Consider the following 19,440-nt stretch of genomic DNA (forward strand, 5'->3'; position numbering starts at 1 on the left):
GCATTCTTGACGAAAAGACCAGAGCTGAATAGAAAATTTGACTTTCATATACAAGACTCAAGTGGAACATGAAGAGGTAAACAGGAAAGAGAAATCATAAGAGACTTATTAAGGTTGAACTGTTTACATTCCTGAGTGGAAAGATGATATTTGTAACTCATGAGACCTTTGTCAGTATTAGGGTAGTTGGGGGGAAAATTTTTATGTATGTATAGATAGATAGATAGATAGATAGATAGATAGATAGATAGATAGATAGATAGATAGATAGATAGATAGATAGATAGATAAATAGAGGGCACAGGGTTAGCTGAAGATGAAGGGGTCATATCTGGAGAATAAAATTAAGGGGTGAGAGAGGATTATACAAGGAGAAGGAGAAAGGGAGAGGTAGAACAGGGTAAATTATCTCACAAAAAAAAACAGAAAAGAAAAGGCTCTTACAGTGGAGGAACAGGGGAACATGACAGGGAATGAGTGAATCTTATTCTCATAGGATTTGACTTAGGGAGGGAACAACATACACACTCAATTGGGTATGGAAATCTCTCTTACCTACAGGAAAATAAGGGGTAAAGGGGACAAGAGAGTAGGGGGATGATAGAGAGGAGGGCAGATTTGGAAAGGAGGTAATCAGAAGCAAATACTTCTGAGGAGGGACAGGGTCAAAAGAAAGAATAGAATAAATGGGGGAGGGCAGGATAGGATTAAGGGAAATAGAGTTAGTTTTTCACAGCATGTCTACTACGGAAGTGTTTTGCATAACTGCACGTGTATAACCTATATTGATTTGCTTGCCTTTTCAATGAGGGTGGGTGGGGTGGGAGGAAGGGAAAAAATTTGGAACCCAAAGTTTTAAAACACATGTTTAAAAAAAATGTTTCCACATGCAACTGGGAAATAAGAAATACAGGAAGTGGGGTACAGAAATCTATCCTGCCCTACAGGAAAATAGAAGGGGAAGGGGATAAGAGAAGTGGGGGAGAGATAGAAGGGAAGGCAGACTAGGAAGAGGGGTATTCAGAATGCATGCCATCTTGGGGTGGGGGGAGGGGCAAGATGGAGTGAAAAATTGGAACTCAAAATCTTGTGGAAGTAAATGTTGAAAACTAAAAATAAATAAACTTATTAATTAAAAAAAGGGGTGCTACCAAAAAAATAAAATTCTGGGGGAGTTGGAAAGCATATAGAATCCTCATGGATCAATACTATTCAAGTTGATATGAAAGGTGCCAAATATTCAGGAAAGACTAAGAAGTTGGTGTTAAGTTCTTGAATAACACCAATAACCTCTTTTTTTTTTCTTTTTGAGCTCTCCAGCACTTTTGATACAGTTGAACACTTACTCTCTCCTCATCATTCATCATATCTTCAGATGTGGAGATAACATGGACTCTTGCTTCTTTTCAGATTATCTAAAACTTCATTTGAAGAATTTTCTTCTGTTAGTTTCTTTTCTTCTCTTTGCCTTTTAACTAAGGTTGTCTTCTAAGGAAATGTGATAAATTCAAGAATAATTAGGGTCATTAATCCCTATCTACAGCTCCCTGCACTTTTCTTCAGTTCGTGCAAGTCTTCCCATGTTTCTCAGAATCCACTATATTTGTCATTTCTTATGCCATAGTAATAAACCATTACATTTGTATATTAGCCATTATTCCTTTGGTGGGCCCTGTTTTGTTTCCAATTTTTTGCCACTGCTACTATCAAAAACATGTAGTTATAGATATTAATTATATATATAGCTCCTTTGGGTAGTTAGGTGGAGTGCTGGGCCTAGAGTCAAGAAGACTGATCTTCATGAGTTCAAATCTGGCCTCAGATACCTACTAGCTGTGTGACCCTGGGCAAGTCACATAACCCTCTGTATCTCAGTTCTTCATCTGCAAAAGGAGCTGGAGAAGGAAATGACAAACCACTCCAGTATCTTTGTCAAGAAAACCCCAAATGGGGTCATGAAGGTTTGGACATGACTGAAAAACAACTGAACACAAACATAGGCCCTTTAACCCTATCCTTGATCTATTTAGAATACATGCTTAATTACAACATGTCTAATATAGAAATATATTTTGCCTGACTTCACATATATAATTGATATAGAATTGAAATAGAATATAATTGATATTCTATTTCTTGTTCTTTTCAGTATGTACAGGAGGAGCTGAAGTGAGAGAGAATTTGGAATTCAATTAAAAAAATGCTAGAGGATTGAATCAAGGGGAGCTGTGGCAATTTCCAGACTTCTTAACCCAAAAACACCAAAGACAACTTAACTTAGAAGGTCAGCAGAGAAGATCTATGACCACGGTGAGAAAGGAGCTCAGTCTATGGTAGCTGCTGCTCTTGGCCCACAGAGAGAGGGGGGGATCAAGTGACTGATAAGAGGAGGAGTGCAGGGATCTTTTTGCTAGTGCTGAGGCAGGGTTCTGTTGCTTTGCCCCTGCTTGGATCCAGGTCACTGTTCTGGGTGGCAGTCATGGGCAAGGAGGAATGCTGGCATGGTGGGGCTTGTGGTGGCAATGGAGAGGGAATTCTTCTCACCGTTCCAAGGCAGAAAAAGAGTGCTTGTGGTCACTCATAGACCAGAGCACAGGCCAGGAAAGGAATGAACACCTTGCCTTTGATCATGCCACCTTGGAAGAACTGAAAATTTACAGGTCCCTAGAAGTATCTCTGAAAACATCTAACTGCACAAAAACCCTGAAGCTTGGGACAGTACATTCTCCACACTGGAAGCAGACCCCTACCTTAACAAAGAGTTTAAAACTCAAGTAATTGGCTGGGATCATGAGCAAACTGTGCAAAAAAAAAAGTCAGACAATAGAATCTTACTTTGGTGACAAAGAGGATCAAAATATACAACCAGAAGAAGGCAACAAAGTCAAAGCTCCTACATCCAAAGACTCCAAGAAAAACATGAATCATTCCTAGGCCATGGAAGAGCTCATAAAGGATTTTGAGAAGCAAGTAAGAGAAGTAGAGGAAAAACTGCGAATAGAAATGAGAGTGATTCAAGAACATCATGAAAAACAAGTCAACAGCTTGCTAAAGGAGACCCCCCCAAAAAAATTACTGAAGAAAATAACACATTAAAAAATGGACTAACCCAAATGGCAAAAGAGGTTCAAAAAGCCAATGAGGAGAAGAATGCCTTCAAAAACAGAATTGGCCAAATGCAAAAGGAAGTCCAAAAGCTCACTGAAGAAAATACTTCCTTAAAAATTAGAATGGAGCAAATGGAAGTTAATGACTTTATGAGAAATCAAGACTTTGTAAAACAAAACCAAAAGCATGAACAAATAGAAGGCCATGGGAAATATCTCATTGGAAAAACAACTGGCCTGAGAAATAGATCCAGGAGAGATAATTTAAAAATTATCAAACTGCCTGAAAGCCATGATCAAAAAAATAGCCTAGAGGGCAGCTATGTGGTACAGTGGATAGAGCACCAGCCCTGGAGTCAGGAGGACCTGAGTTCAAATCCAGCCTCAGACACTTCCTAGCTGTGTTACCCTGGGCAAGTTACTTAACCGCCATTGCCAAAAAAAAAAAAAAAAAGAGCCTAGACATCATCTTTCAAGAAATTATCAAGGAAAACTGCCCTGATATTCTATAACCAGAGGGTAAAATAGAAATGGAAAGAATCTACCAATCACATCCTGGAAGAGATCCCCAAAGGAAAACCCTTAGGAATATTATAGCCAAATTCCAGAGTTCCCAGGTCAAGGAAAAGCAGCCAGAAAGAAACAATTCAAGTATTGTGGAAACACAATCAGGATAACACAAGACTTAGCACCTTTTACATTAAGGAACCAGAGGGCTTGGAATATAATATTCCAGAAGTCAAAGGTGATAGGATTACAACCAAGAATCACCTACCCAGCAAAACTGAGTAATCCTTCAGGAAAAAAATGGACATTCAGTGAAATAGAGGACTTTAAAGCATTCTTGATGAAAAGACCAGAGCTGAATAGAAAATTTGACTTTCAAATAGAAGACTCAAGAGAAGCATGAAAAGGTAAACAGAAAAGAGAATTCCTCACATTAAAGTTGAATTGTTTACATTCCTACATGGAAAGATGATATTTGTAACTCATGAGACCTTTGTCAGTATTAGGGGAGTTGGAGGGAAAAAATACGGATGGATAGATAGGTAGATAGATAGACAGATAGATGGAACAGGGTGAGTTGAAGATGAAGGAGTGATATCTAAAAAATAAAATTAAGGAGTGAGAGAGGATTATACTGGGAGAAGGAAAAAGGGAGATGTAGAATGGGGTAAATTATATAAAACACAAGAAAAAACTTTTACAGTGGAGAGGAGGTGGGGGGGAGGTAAGAGAGAATGAATGAATCTTACTCTCATCAGCATTTGTTGAGGCATGTGTAAAAGAAGGGGAATGGACTTGATAAACACCAAAATCCATTCCAGCTCTTTATATCATTCCAACGTGAAAGATTTAAAATACCTGTACTAAATATGAAATAATATACCTACAGAGATTCTGAAATAAAATATCAGGTATTCTGAAAAGATGAAGAAAAGTCTGGCTATACAGACTCTGCCACACCACTGCCAAAGTTCTCTGTGTCCCACAAAGCACAGAAGACCATCTGATACCATAAAACAACAAGCTACTCAAGCTTAAAACTGCACTAAGATTTTTGGGACACAGTAAAAAATAAGTTTCAAAATGATCAAGTGAGAGTCTATGCTGGTTAATGGAAAATCCTTTTTAACTAAGTCTCCATATATAAATTAACAAGTTTCAAAGGATTATAATGTGAGAAAATGCAGCTATCACTAAAATCATAGTCAAATATTCCAACAGAGCTATGTTCTCATTGATGAGATGCTCTCCAGAGTTGTGAGTAACCACCCATCCATGCCTGCCTATCCTGTGTATCTTATCCCTTCCCTAGTTTGTCATAGAGAGGATTTCTTCAAACTCTCCTAACATCTTGAGGATATTAATGGAATACATGGACTTTGTGATGGCCATCCTTTGTACTGATTGTGTGAACAACCCACTTTCTTTCTGGGTCACACATTTCTTTGATGATACACCACTTCTCTTTTTTAATTCTTCATTTGTGTGGCTCACATCCACCATTCAAACCTTCCTTGTCCTTTGAGTAATCCTCAACTTCAATTCCAAATACAACTGAATTTTTCTTAATGATCAGATTTCACACTGTTATATTATGAGACTTTGTGTCATAATGCTATGGTATACTTCAAACTGTTCTCATTGTTTTTGCTTCTTTTTTGTTTGGATTTTGCATAAAGTTGGTCTTACTGAAAAATAATGTAAAAGTAATAAAAGGGGCACTGTGTTTTCCAGTAGAGAATCAGATATGATGAGTTCTTTGTCTTTGCCTGGAATTGATCCTAGATGATCAGTTTTGCCTATAGGCCCTTCCATTTTTATTCTACAAAATTCACACACAACTGCAGGTCATGTAAATGATTATACAAATGGAAAAGCTATTTATCCAGGGCACCCATCAATATTGCCTGCCCGCCAAGCATGTGTTTATGCACAATGTAATCCTCTTCACTGCCAGATAAAACATAATGACTACAGTTTTGAGTTATTAAAAAACTCAGCAAGCCAATCTACCATTAATTCTGAAATACAAATACATGAGCCAAGTATCTTTCATGAGACATGGAATATTTTTAGCACAACAGATTGAGCATGTAGTGTCTAAGTTGTTTAATAGTGGGAATAGGTGACCCGAAGGGAACCCAACAAATTGAAGTTATTAATAATGATTCTTTGGGTTTAAACAAAATTGCACAAACTTGAAAAAATCTATTCTTACCCCAGAGAAAGTAAATTTGTTTCTGGATAAACTAAACTCCACATTCATACCAAGAGACAAATCAATTTGAAAGTCATTATTATAGAGGCTAGTGATGCTACTTTCAATATCTACCAAAGCAACAAGACCAGATGGTCTGAAATGGGAATTCTACTGTGCTTTGTAGGAATTCTAAATTCCAAATATGAAAGACATTCTCAGTCAGACATTCTTTTAGAGGATCTGGCATCAAGATCTTTTTTCACTGTACAATTATTATAAAGCACTTGCAAATTCATACACTAAAAGATTTAAAATAATTTTCATTTTGAAATAAAAAAGAGAATATAACTGTAAAATCTACATTAATATACCAAAATATATGGAGGTGAGAAAACTAATTTTTAGAATTCATAAAATGAATAAAATGAAACTTTCAATCACTATCATTATGGACCAAGTGGAGTAGATAGATATATTTTCATTTTTACGAGTTATTTAAAGGCCCAAATATTGAGACATTATTTTCCAAAATCGATGCACAATCTTAAATAGCAACTAGCAATGTGTATCATCAAGATTAATATCCTTCATTCTCAAAGCTGGGAGGTACCTTCAGAATGGAACAAGAACCTGTGGTGATTCTGGGGGCTTCCCAGAAATTATCCTGGACTGATATGGATCTTCTTCTTGAAAAGTTCTAGGAGGTAGATTCGTTAATCACAATAAGCTCTAGAGCTCAATAGCTCTTAATTGCATGGGTCTTTTACTTATATGTGTTTCTACATTTTTAGGCCATTTTCTACTTTGAACTCAAGCAAAGATAAGAGGATCCCAGATTTAGAGTTGGAAGGAATTTTATAGGCCATCTAGTCCCATCTCTTCATTTTAAGATGAGACAACTATAGCTCAGATTCCTTAAGAACCTAGCCAGTAGCTCACAAATGTTCAGATTCCTTAAGATTTTGGCCAATATGGAGGATCTTTAATAAACTTTGTCTCTGGCTGAAAAAAGCTTGGGTCAAATTCTTTCGGGCAGGACCCATGTCTCTTGCTCTCCACATTTTGAGGGCTCAGTATTCCCAAGCCTCTAGACCTCAACAGGAACATGTGACAGAAAGGTAACAGACAAGAATACCTATTAAAATTCTGCAAGAAGAAAAGACTCAAAATTCTGAAAGCTGAACCAGTCAAGACCTCTGAATAATTCACCTGAACAAACCCAGGTATGTAGTTTGAGTATCCCTTTTCCCTGCACTGGAGAGGAGAGTTCCTGGGAGAAACTTGGGTACCCTCTGCTTCTCCTGGCAGAGAACAATTATGATCACCAAAAGTAATGAACACAACAGAAAAAAAAAAACTGATGAATGCCATTCTCCCATCTGTACAAATATGGATGTTTTCATCCATATCACTCAAGGATTCTCAATACTTAGTACATTAGAAAGTGTGCTGTGTTTGGAGTCAGAGAACATGGATTTCAATTAAAATTCTGCCACTTATTAAAAAAATATGAGAAAACTATAGCCCATAAAGGTAAACAATGTGCTCAAGATCACACAAAGTAGTGTGTGACAAAGTCAGGATTTGAACCCAGGGTCTTTAATTCCAAATCCAGTGCTCTTTCCACTATACTATGAAATGTAGATTGGAGGATTGCTCCTTCTGCATAGTTTTTGTGGTTAGGAGCCTTCTCTTCACTGAATCAATAAGCCTAATTCTTTATATATCAAGTAAAATGCTAAAGCTCATTGGTTCTTCTAAATCTTTCTTCCATATGGAACCCCAGTACATTTAAGGTGATCCACAACAGTGAATTAGTAGTAACATGATTATGTATATACAAACAAGGGTAGATCACAAGGGAAATGTCAAATGTAAAGGCATAAAAGTTTTTTTTTATTATTTTTAGATTGAATGTTGTCATGAATACCACTGGATGAGATAAGACCAGCTCCATTCCTCTTAATCAATAGAGAAGTAGCCTGGTGTTTTTTTTATTGACTGCTTAACAGAATACTTTATGTATTAAAATAAAGAATAAAACAAGATCAAGTTTCATTTCCCTTTTGTCAACAATCTTCCAGAATATTGGGCACTATCCTATCACTTTACAGATGACCATATGGAGTTGAGGTATATCTCTTCTATAAAATGAGGGGGTTGGAGTAGATGACTTTTAAGCTTCTTTTTGGTTCTAAATCTTTGATTTAGGATACATCATCAAAATGGATACAGAAGGAAAGCTGATCCAGAAATTCGATATTTCTGTTGATTTAATTCATTAATGCCAGAAATCTAAAGACTAGTTATAGAAAGAATTAAAGCTTCTTTGGAAGTCCCAGTGAATCAGAAAATCATAGCATCATGGAATCTCAAAGAAAAAGGCACCTTAGAGAGGATCAAATTCAATCTTTACCCAAAGCACAAGGCCCTTCTACAATAGCATCAACAAATAATCATCTGAGCTTTGCCTGACTACCTCCATTAATGAGGAACTTGATAGTCCACAAGGCAGCCCACTTAGTTCATTCCAGTTTCAAAAAGTTATTTGTTGCTTTTTCAGTTTCTTTACAATGCATAACCATAATGAGGCCTCTGGTAATTTCAAAGACACAGATAATCACCACAGACCTTACATTGCAGATCTCATTAACTAACACCTCAATTCAGTTCATATATCATAGGCTGAAAGATAGAGAATTAAAAAGACCTCAAAAACCATTTAACCCAATCTGCTTTTTTTTTTAAATAGTAGATGAAATTGAGTATCATAGAAATTAAGTTGCTTGTGCAAGGTTACAGATAGTAAGTTTCACAGGAAGATTTGAGCCTAAATCCTCTGATTGCAGACACAGTGCTCTTTCAACTGCCCCATGGATAATATAAAGTAAATTATCCATTGAATCTGAAAGGAAGAAAAAAATCAAAGGGCTTGAACAGATGGAAACTGTCGCTTCTCCATTAGAAGTGATTCATGGGGTTAATATGGAAACTAACACCTCACTATAGTCTCTCTTTTTAAGGGTTTTGAAAAATATTTATATGAGTAGTACAGTTAGATTTTGAAAATTATTTTAAGAAGTTCTTTCTTCTCAGGAAGTGACCTCTTCCCACTCAGTCATTGTTGTAGAGTATCATCCATCACATTACTTAGCTCAAATTATTTTCCAGGCAAATGATTCAACTTGGCACAGTTGAAATTATATAAGTTTATCACTACTATTTACTAGAGAATATTAACCTGGGATGTTAACATGGCTTTGGATAACATTAGCAAAGAAACCTAAGTAACTTCTGAGTCCTAATTAGTGTTTAATCTTGGCAAACAACAAGCAGTTTAAGATTCAAGCTCGAAAGGTTCAAAAGGGTAATTGCTAAAAGGAGCAAACAAATTCAGGATTAGGAGTGGGAAAATTCTGATTTCTGTAAGAAAAAGTCAATTAAAAGAGCTCATTCTATGACTACATGTGCTATTCACTTTTGGGGATTTTTCCAAGGATCCTGTGAAGTAGGTAGCTAATATTTTAGTCTTTCAGCACATGACAGGAAGAACAGAGTATTTAAGGGTATATTGACATAAAAAAGCAATGCAGTGCAGACTTGGAGTCAGGAAGATAACTGCCCTTGACCATGGGTTAGTCTGAACCTCACTGAACCTCAGTTTTCATATATATAAAATAATGATAAAAATACTTGCAGGGCCTACCTCACAGGATTGTTGTGAGGCTCAAATGAAATAATTCTTTCAAAGCATATTCAAATTTCCAAGTGCTAAATAAGTGTTAGCTATTATTATTGTCACAGACACAAAATGGACAAGGCTCTTTGAAAATGTTGAAAAGGGACAATTTGAGAATTCCTCCTGAGAGGGTTCAGCATCTTATGGGACATGAATAGGATGTAGGATGACTATATTCTATAATAATATGACTCTGTGAACCATCATGGGTACTCCTTTCCCCACGGCAGATTGCAATTAATAATTGCATAATTACCCTTTGTCATTTGTGCTCACACTTTCCCTGAAGGCAGCTATGTGGCCCAGTGGATAGAGTGCCAAGCCTGGAGTCAGGAAAACTCATTTACCTGAGTTCAAATCTAGCCTCAGACACTTACTAGCTTTGTGTGACCCTAGGCAATTCACTTAACCCTGTTTGCCTCAGTTTCCTCATCAGTAAAATGAGCTGGAGAAGGAAATGGCAAACCACTCCAGTAACTTTGCCAAGAAGACCCCAAATATGGTCACAAAAAGTTGGACATGACAGGAAAAAAAAACTGAACAACAACTTCTCTGAAGCCTGTACAAGGCTTCTATCTAAATTCCAGAGGTCTCCACTGAGTAATTTAATATTACAGGACACTACTACAACATTCAAGCTGTCATTTTGTTAACTTTTACTACTTAAATTTCAGCTACTACAAGAAGCCTTTCCCAGTCTCCTCCAACCTTCACCCTCCTCCACCAGGCCCCATACACTATTACCATCTTCCCTCTGAAATCACTTGCCATTTATACTGTATATATCTCATATATATGTATGCACTAATGTGAATGTTGTTTCCCCTATTAGAATGTGAGTTCTTTGAGTGCAGGAACTGAATTTTTGCCTTTCATTATTATCTCCAGAGTTTACTTCTGTGTAACACAGATAATGCTTAATATATAAACACTTAATAAATGCCAGTTGGCTGAAATAAATGACTTGCTAACTACATATAAGGCCCATGTCTTTTGCCAGTAAAATATGTCTTTGATGTAGTCATTTAGAGTTGAGGGTTAGTATTGGGGGAAATATCTGAGAGTGGCAAGAAGTTGAAATGAGATGAGTTTATCTCATTAAGAAATCAGATTCCATACTGGATATATGTGTCTTATTTATTTCTACATGCTAGAATAATTAAGCCTTACCATCACTACCCATCATCAAATTTGGGTCAGATAACATAGTATCCAAGACAGAATTCTGTATCTGGAGAAAAGAGTTGGCTAGTTCTCATTATTTTCACATTAAGATTCTCATGTTTCACAAATGGGTGTATGCCGCAGTAGAATCCTCATGGGTTAGCTGAAAAGTTATCAGAAGAGACGATCGAGAACTACTACAAGTAAATATGTAGGGCAAGAATTTTTTTGATGACCAGTTACAATGTGCTAGCTTTGCATTTCTGCCAGGTATTTGTTACATGCACGTATATACAAAGTACAAGTTGGTCTCAGTCCTAGAGGAGACATGAAAGAAATGGAGGAATCAATTTGTATTTTCAAGATAATTAGGAAGGATAAAATTGTCTTTGAAGGAATGGTAATTCTTAGAGGAAGAAATTAGAGGGCAGAGAAGACAGGTCTGTCAAGAGGTTAGAAAGCGGGAATGCATGATTTCATAAAAGAAAGCAAGATGCAGTAAAGAACATTTAGGGCTATAAAATAAGTATGAGTCTCTTCCTGTAAAACAGGAGTTAACTTTTTTTTTCTTGCCACAGAACCCTTTGGCAGTGTGATGAAGTCTATGGTTCCCTTTTCAGAATATTTTTTAAATCCTAATTGAAATGCAACATTTCAATTGTTGTTGTTTTTTGTCCTTCATTCTAGAAGAGGACCATGGCATTAGGAAGATTACGTAAACGAAGGTATATTTTCCCATCTATATTCACAGACCCCTTGAAATCTATATGGACCTCATGTTAAAAATGCCTGAATAATGGAAAGACCTAGATGATCCCTGAATGAAGATTTTTGTGCTAAAAGGAAAAATTATTGGATCCACAGGTGCTATCAAGTGAGAAGGCATCTGACAATTTTCAGAGAAGGAAAAGGATGCAGATACTAAGACAATTATCTATCCCTGAAATAAATAACAGTGACATTTGCTAACTTCCCAGGGCATATGTCTGCAAGGGGATGGTAAGCTTCCCCAGATCTGTCAGATCTAATGGTCTCTATCCTTTGTAAAATCAGTCATTTGGGAAAAAGTGTTACTACTAGAGGTAACCTAGAAAGTATTGCTAAATATGGTGGTCTTGTGCAAACAAAAGACAAAAACCCTGATGATCTTGGAGATGCAGGTAGTATATTCATTAACAATGCTAGTTGAAAGGCAATTCAGACAACAGCTGGATAAGAAGATGCTGCTTAAATATGTAATTTAGATTTTTGGACAGCAGCTGAAAATATAGAACTAATGGGTTCTTGGCAAGAATCACCAAATTTGAGAATTGGAAGGGACTTCAGCAGCTATCTAGTACAACCTATATATGACAAGAATCCCTGATAAAATATAACTGACAAGTAGTCATCCAGTCATTACTTGAAGTAGGGGAAAGCCACTAGCTCTTAAGGCAGCCCATTCCTCCATTGGAAAGCTTGAATTGTTAGGTTGTTTTTTTCCTTGACATAAACCTAAATTTGCCTCTTTACAACTTCCACCTATTGATCCCAGCACTGCCCTCTAGGAAGAATAAGTCATATCTGTTACCCATATTACAACACTTCAAATACATTAAAATAGCTATCATCTCTCCCCCTTCCCCTAAGATTTTTCTCCAAGATAAATATAACCAGTTCCTTCAATTGATTCTCATATCATAGACTCAAGTCCTTGACCATCTTGGTTACTTTCCACTGAACACTCTCCAGCTTATCAATGTCTCTGTTAAACAACTGTGGCCAAAATTATGCACAATACTCCAGACGAGGTCTAATAAGAGCAGAGCACTGAATGACTAACAAAATCTATGCCACTCTTAACATACCTCAACATTAGCTTTTGGGGCTGAAACATCACCCTACTGATTCATATTGATCTTGTTGTCCAATAAAGCTAATAGATATTTACCCATGCCTTATTTTTCTTATTTCTGTAAAATTAATTTTTTGAACCCAACTATAAGACTTTACATTTATTCTTGCTGGATTTCATTTTATTAGATTTAAACCAATGCTCTAAATTGTTGAGTTCTTTTGAATACCATCCTCATTATCCATCATGTTAGATATATGTCTCAGCCTTGTGTCATTTGCAAATTTGATAAGCATAGCATCTATGTTTTTACCCACATCATTGATAAAAATGTAAAATAAAACAAAACCAAACACAGATCCCTGGGTACTTCACTGTAAACATCCTTTCACAATGACTGAATCATTCACAATTAATCTTTGAGTCCAGCCATCCAACCAGTTATGGATCTTACTACATTATTGTCTAGTCTGTATCTTTCCACATTCTCAACAATAATAGTATGAGATACCTTATTAAAGCTTGCTAAAATTTAGTTAGAGTTGAGTGCACCTATCAAGTGCTGACAAAAACATATTTCTCTGAACTTGTGCAAATATAATCATGAAAGATTTGAACTGAAATGGGGGTGTGGTTTGCAGTAAGAAAACTGGTCACATGTATCTGACAAGCCTATTACTACAGAAAGTTGTAAGTGTATTATATGATAAAGAGGAGTAGAAGGATCAGGAGTTCATGTCAGATGGTATCCAAGAAGAGAACCAGAAATTTTTAAGTGAAGTCATATGTCTACAGATGAATATACTATAAGAATGTAAAGGGAAGGAGAGAAAATGATCAGAAGAGTGGATGGTAAATTTGAAGAATTCCCTCAAACAAACTGATCAAATCATAATATATGGGTCTTTGAAAGCATCAGAGGGGCAACATATCTTATTGATAGGATGCCATTTCTTAGAGAAATCTAAAAACAAAAATAATCACCATGATTGATAAGAAGGCTAGAAGAGCTCAGAATTCATCTTAGGAAAATAAATATTTAATTTATTTGGTAAGCAGAGAGACACTGCAACTTAGGACAAAAATTGTTCAAGTATACTCTCATTTTCCTCACATCATGAACTCTTTATACAAATTCAACCACTCAGGTGAAACATGTGAATAAGCCATTCATTATTATGTGAACAAAAGCCTTACTGTTCTACTACTGTATTGCTCACATAATTTCCTACTCTCCTGAACATTTTATGACATCAGTCCATGCTATTTTTGTCCTAGATTTAAAAAAAAAACAGCATCATTTATAGTCATTCAAGCAACAATTTATTAAAAGTTGACTACGTGCTAGCACTGTGATAAGTGCTAGGAGCATACACAAAAGGTAAAAGCAGTCTTTGCTCTCAAGGATAATAATTTCTAATGAGAGAGACAAAATGTAAACAACTAGATTCATGTAAGATTTGTGTTGAAATGATGGTAATATGAGAGAGAAAGACACTGGGAGGCAGAGAGAATTGTAAAAAAAATCTTGCATAAAGCAGGACTTGGGATAAATCTTGAAGGAAGCCAGGGAAACAGAGATGGAAATGAGAGGGCAGAACATTTCAGTCACATGAGATTGCCAGTGCAAAGGCACAAAGTTGGAAGATAGAGTGCTGTGTACACTGTAAGTAGGATGATGTAGCTAGACTATATGGGGAGGGGGGCAACAAATGTAAGAATGGAGGAAGGAGTCAGATTATGAAGAGCTTTAAAAATCAAAGGACTTTCTGTTTGATCCTGCAGGTGATAAAGAGCCAATGACTCTACTAGGTATCATAGTGAGATCTAAGCTTCGGAAAAATTACCTTGGTTTCAAAGGTAAGAATAGACTGAAGTGGGAAGAGACTTGAGACAATTAAAAGGCTATTGAACAAGTCCCAGGGAGAGAAAAAGAAAGACAGAACTAGAGTGGCTAGAAGAGGACAAAAGATGTTGTGAAGTTAGAAAACAAGATCTGACAACATACTTGATAAAAGGGGGTGGGGGGCTGGGGAGAGAAGGGAGAAAGTTATTCTCAGCAATAGTTGTTGCTCACCCTAGCCCAGTGTTAGAAAGAATTTTCTCACAGGATATTCACTAGAGTGATGAAATCACATGTCCATATGTCCCACTCTACCTCTTACCCCTTAAAAACACTTTCTATTATACTTATAAGAATACATGTCTTACTTTCTCCTATTAGATAGAATAATCATTTAAGGCTGAGTGGACCTGTATAACAGATCCCTTTAACACCTAGCCAAGGAACTGACAGAGTCTTTTTAAAAATGTAAAAGTTTTGTTTGAACATCACCTTTATTTCCCAATATATACACCTAACAGAGAACTATTTCTTATGATAGAGATTTTTAAAAAGTCAGAAAAAAATGTTTAGCCAAAAATGAAGTCCAACCTGAGATCTAATCAGCACACAGATCAACTCATGTTTTCATATTCCATACTTTCTCTACTCATCCTCAGTTGCCTCCTCCTACTGATTGGAGGGCTAAAAAGTGGTTTTGAGTTCCTTCAAAAACCTTCTTTGATACAGGACTCACAGACTTTTTGTAATTCAATTTCCCATCATTAGGTCTGCTTGGTTTTGACTTTATGGAAACCCTATGACCCTGCCCCAGATATTCTCTGGTAATCCCCTCCACCCTCCTTTGTGGCTTTCTTTTGTACATTGTCTTTCCTTATCAGATTATAGGGGCAGCTAGGTGGCATAGTGCTAAGCCTGGAGTTAGGATGACCTGAGTTCAAATCCAACTTCAAACATTAACTAGCAATTTTACCCCGTGCAAATCATTAAACTTGTTTGCCTCAATTTCCTCATCTGTAAAATGAACTAGAGAAGGTAATGGAAAACCACTCCAGTATCTTTGCCGAGAAAACTCCCAATGTCACAAGTTGAAATGCATTGAACAATAGCTTCAGTGTTCCATGATCAGTCTCTCATCTCTTACAAAGAAGGAGAAGTATCATGTTGTCACATCTCCTATTGTGTTCTCACTCTTCTTTAGGACCAATCTTGGGCATTTTAATTTTATAGCATTCAGTTTTGATTTGTCTTTGTTGGTTGTTCTTTCTATTCACATTCTTATAGCCAATGTGCAATTGTTTTCCTGACTCAGTTTAATTTATTTTGATCAGTTCCCATGTTTTCCCATGCTTCTTTATAAACTTCATATTCATTATTTCATATGATGTGCAGACATTCCATTCTTGAAGCAAAATTTGTTTAGCCATTCCATAATCAATAGGTATCTATTTTGTTTCCAGTTTTTTTTGTTTGTTTTTTTGTTTTGGTTTGGTTTTTTTGCTACAGGAAAAGTGTTTAAACTGATTTACCTTTCCTCCATGGCCTTAAAGTGCTCATTATCTTATCAACGTACTAATTACCCAATTAAGAGTTATACAGATAAGGAAACTGATAACAAGAAAGGTAAAGTAAGTGGCCAAAAATCACCTCATGAGCCAGAAATTCAATGGAGATTACCATACAGATTTTGTAACTTCTAGTGTTCTTGTTTATCTGTTTTTCAGTAATTATTCTTTTTAATTTATTACTTTTTAACATTCTTTTCTTTTTAAATATTTAGTTCCAAATTCTCTACCTCCTTCGCACTCTCTCCCATACCTACTCAGAAGGCATGGTATCAACTATACATATGAAATCATGCAGAACATATTACACATATTTCAAACAAAAGAAAGAAAAAGAAAGTGAAAAAATTATACTTCAATTTGTATTCAGAGTTCATCAGTTCTCTTTCAGGAGAGGCATAGCATTTTTTTTTTATCACAAGTCCTTCGGAATTGTCTTGGATCAAAGTATTGATCAGAACAGCCAAGTCTTTGACAGTTGATCATCATTACAACATTGTAATCACCGTGTATAATGATCTCCCAGTTCTTCTCATTTCACTTTGCATCAGTTCATATAATTCTTGCCATGTTATTTTTTTTTGTGAAACAACTCTTCTCATTATTTCTTATAGCACGATAGTACTACACCACAATCATATGCGGCAACTTGTTCAGCCATTCTCCAACTGATGAGCATCCCCTCACTTTCCAATTCTTTGCCACCACAAAAAGAACTACTATCAATGTTTTTGTACACACTGGTCCTTTTCATTTTTCTTTTATCTCTTTTGGATACAGCCCTAGTAGTGGTATTGCGAGGTCAAAGGGTATGTACAGTTTTATGGTTCTTTGGGCATAGTTTCAAATTATTCTCCAGAAGGATGGACCTGTTCACTACTCTACCAGCAGTGCATTAGTGTACCTATTTTTTCCTCATCCTCTCCAGCATTTGTAATTTCTCATAGGCATGAGGTGGTACCCCAGTGTTATTGCTATTTGCATTTCTCCAGTCAGTAGTGATTTATAGTATTTTTCATATGACTATAGATTGATTTGGTTTCTTCTTCTGAAAACTACATATTTATATCCTTTGACAATTTATCAACTGGAGAATGGCTATTATTTTTATGAATTTGACTCAGTTCTATACCCAGTATATATTTGAGAGATGGGGCCTTCATCAGAGCAACATGCTATAAAAGTTTTAGATATTACTTCATTGTCTATGGTACCTTTGAGCAAAATGTAGCTTCCATGATTATCTCTTTTAATTAGGTCTATTTTTTCTTTAGCTTTGCCTGAGATCATGGTTGTTACCCCTGCCTTTTTTTTTAGTTCAGCTGAAGCATATTAGATTCTGCTCCAACCCTTTATTTTAACTCTGTGTATGTTTCTATTTCAAGTATGTCTCTTGTAAACAACATATTGTTGGATTCTGATTTCTCATTCCTTTTGTTATCTGCTTCCATTTTACAGATAAGCTCATCTCATTCATATTCACATTATTGTATATTTTCCTGCACTCTATTTTCTTCTGTTTCTCTCCTACCCCCTTCTTTTCCTGTCCCTCTTCAAAAGTCTAGTTTGCTTCTAATGACTGCTTCCCTAAATCCATTCTTCTTTTTATGATTCCCCCTTCTCTTATTCCTTTCATCTATCTCCCTATTGAGTAAGTTGCATTTCTATACCCAACTTTGTGTGTATAAACACACACACACACACACACACATACACACACACACACGTATATAGGAATATATATATTCTTGCCTTTTTTAACCAGTTCCAAAGAGAGTGATGTTCAGGCACTGCCTTCCATCCTCCCCATTTTCCCGTCCATTATAAAAGTTCTTACTTGTGTGCCTCTTTTATGCAAGAAAAATTTCCCCATTCTATCTGTTCCTTCACCCTTCTCCTAGTGCATCCCTCTTTCTAACTTCTTCATTTTTTTGGAGATCATGCCAACATAACTGACTCATGCCCATGCCTTCTGTCTGTATAAACTCCTTTGAACTGCACTAATAATTATAAAGTTCTTAAGAGTTACAAGTACCATCTTCTCATTTGTGAATATAGTTTATTGAATCCCTTATGTTACTATTCCATGTTTACTCTTTTTTGTACTCTTTATTACTCTTTTTGTGATTCTTAAGTCTTCTGCTTGAATGTCAAATTCTCTACAAGGCTTTGATCTTTTCATCAGAAATGCTTGAAAGTCCCCTATTTCATTAAATATCCATTCCCCCCCCCTCCTGAAGAATTCACACTCAGTTTTGCTGAGTAGGTTATTATTGGTTGTAATCCTTAGCTCCTTTGCCATATGTAATATCATATTCCAAACCCTTCAAACTTTTAATGTGGAAGCTGCTAGATCTTGTGTGGTCCTGACTATGGCTTCACAATAGTTTAATTGTTTCTTTCTGGCTGCTTCAAGTATTTTCTCTCTGATCTGGAAGCTCTGGGATTTGGCTATAATATTCCTGGAAGTTTTCATTTTGGGATCTCTTTCAGGAGGTGATTGGTGGATTCTTTCAATTTCTATTTTACCCTCTGTACCTAAGATATCAGGGCAGTTTTATTTGATAATTTCTTGAAATACGATTTTTAGGCTCTTTCTTTGATCATGACTTTCAGGTAGTCCAATAATTTTTAAACTATCTCTTCTTAATCTATTTTCCAGGTCAGTTTTTTTTTTCCAATGAGATATTTCATATCTTGTTCTGTTTTTTTTTCATTTTTTTAACTTTTTTATTATTTCTTGATGTCTTATAAAGTCATTAATTTCCACTTGCCCAATTTTAATTTTTAAGGAATTATTTTCTTCAATGAGATTTTGTACCTCCTTTTCCATTTAGCCAATTCTTCTTTTTAAGGAGTTCTTTTTAGTGGATTTTTGTGCCTCTTTTACCATTTTGGCCAATTCTAGTTTTTAAGGTGTTATTTTCTTCAGTATTCTTTGTGCCTCTTTTACAAAGCTGTTAATTCTCTTTTCATAATTTTCCTGCATCACTCTAATTTCTTTTCCCAATTTTTTCCTTTCCCACTCCTATTTCTTTAATTCTTCCATGAATTTTTGTTGGGTTTTGGTTCAATTAGCAATTTTCTTTGAGCTTCTTTGGTAGCTGTTTTCATAATGTTATCTTCTGAAATTATGCCTTGGTTTTCCCTGCCACTATAGTAGTTTTATATGGTCAAATTCTTTGTTGTTTGCTCATTTTTCTGGCCTGTTTCTTGACTTTGAATTTTATGTTAAAGTTGAGCTCTGCTCACCTCAGTCTGAGGAGGCACTATTGAAAGCTTCAGCCTTTTATGTGCTGCTGTTTTCAGGTTGCTCTTGGGGTCTGCAAGTTTTTGGTGCTTCCAGGGTATGACCTGGGTGGAGGTCTGGTTGCTGCTCTCCTGGTCAATGCTCTGGTCTTTACCTGGGAAGGGCCCCTGGTCCCCTGCAGCTGCAAGCCTAGAACTCCTCTTTGCTTTGGAACTGTGAGCAGGGCCCCTG

The 19,440-nt window shown here is 36.2% G+C and overlaps 1 protein-coding gene and 1 pseudogene across 1 annotated transcript in view; one reads left to right on the top strand and one right to left on the bottom strand.

Moving 5' to 3' along the window:
* Positions 1 to 19,440, bottom strand: part of KCTD8 (potassium channel tetramerization domain containing 8) — a 279,270-nt gene that overhangs the window by 84,364 nt on the left and 175,466 nt on the right. The window lies entirely within an intron of this gene.
* Positions 1 to 19,440, top strand: part of LOC114023555 — a 55,533-nt pseudogene that overhangs the window by 22,066 nt on the left and 14,027 nt on the right.

The sequence above is a fragment of the Vombatus ursinus genome, unplaced genomic scaffold, assembly GCF_900497805.2.
Source record: "Vombatus ursinus unplaced genomic scaffold, bare-nosed wombat genome assembly UNPS02014818.1, whole genome shotgun sequence".
Taxonomy (NCBI): Eukaryota; Metazoa; Chordata; class Mammalia; order Diprotodontia; family Vombatidae; genus Vombatus; species Vombatus ursinus.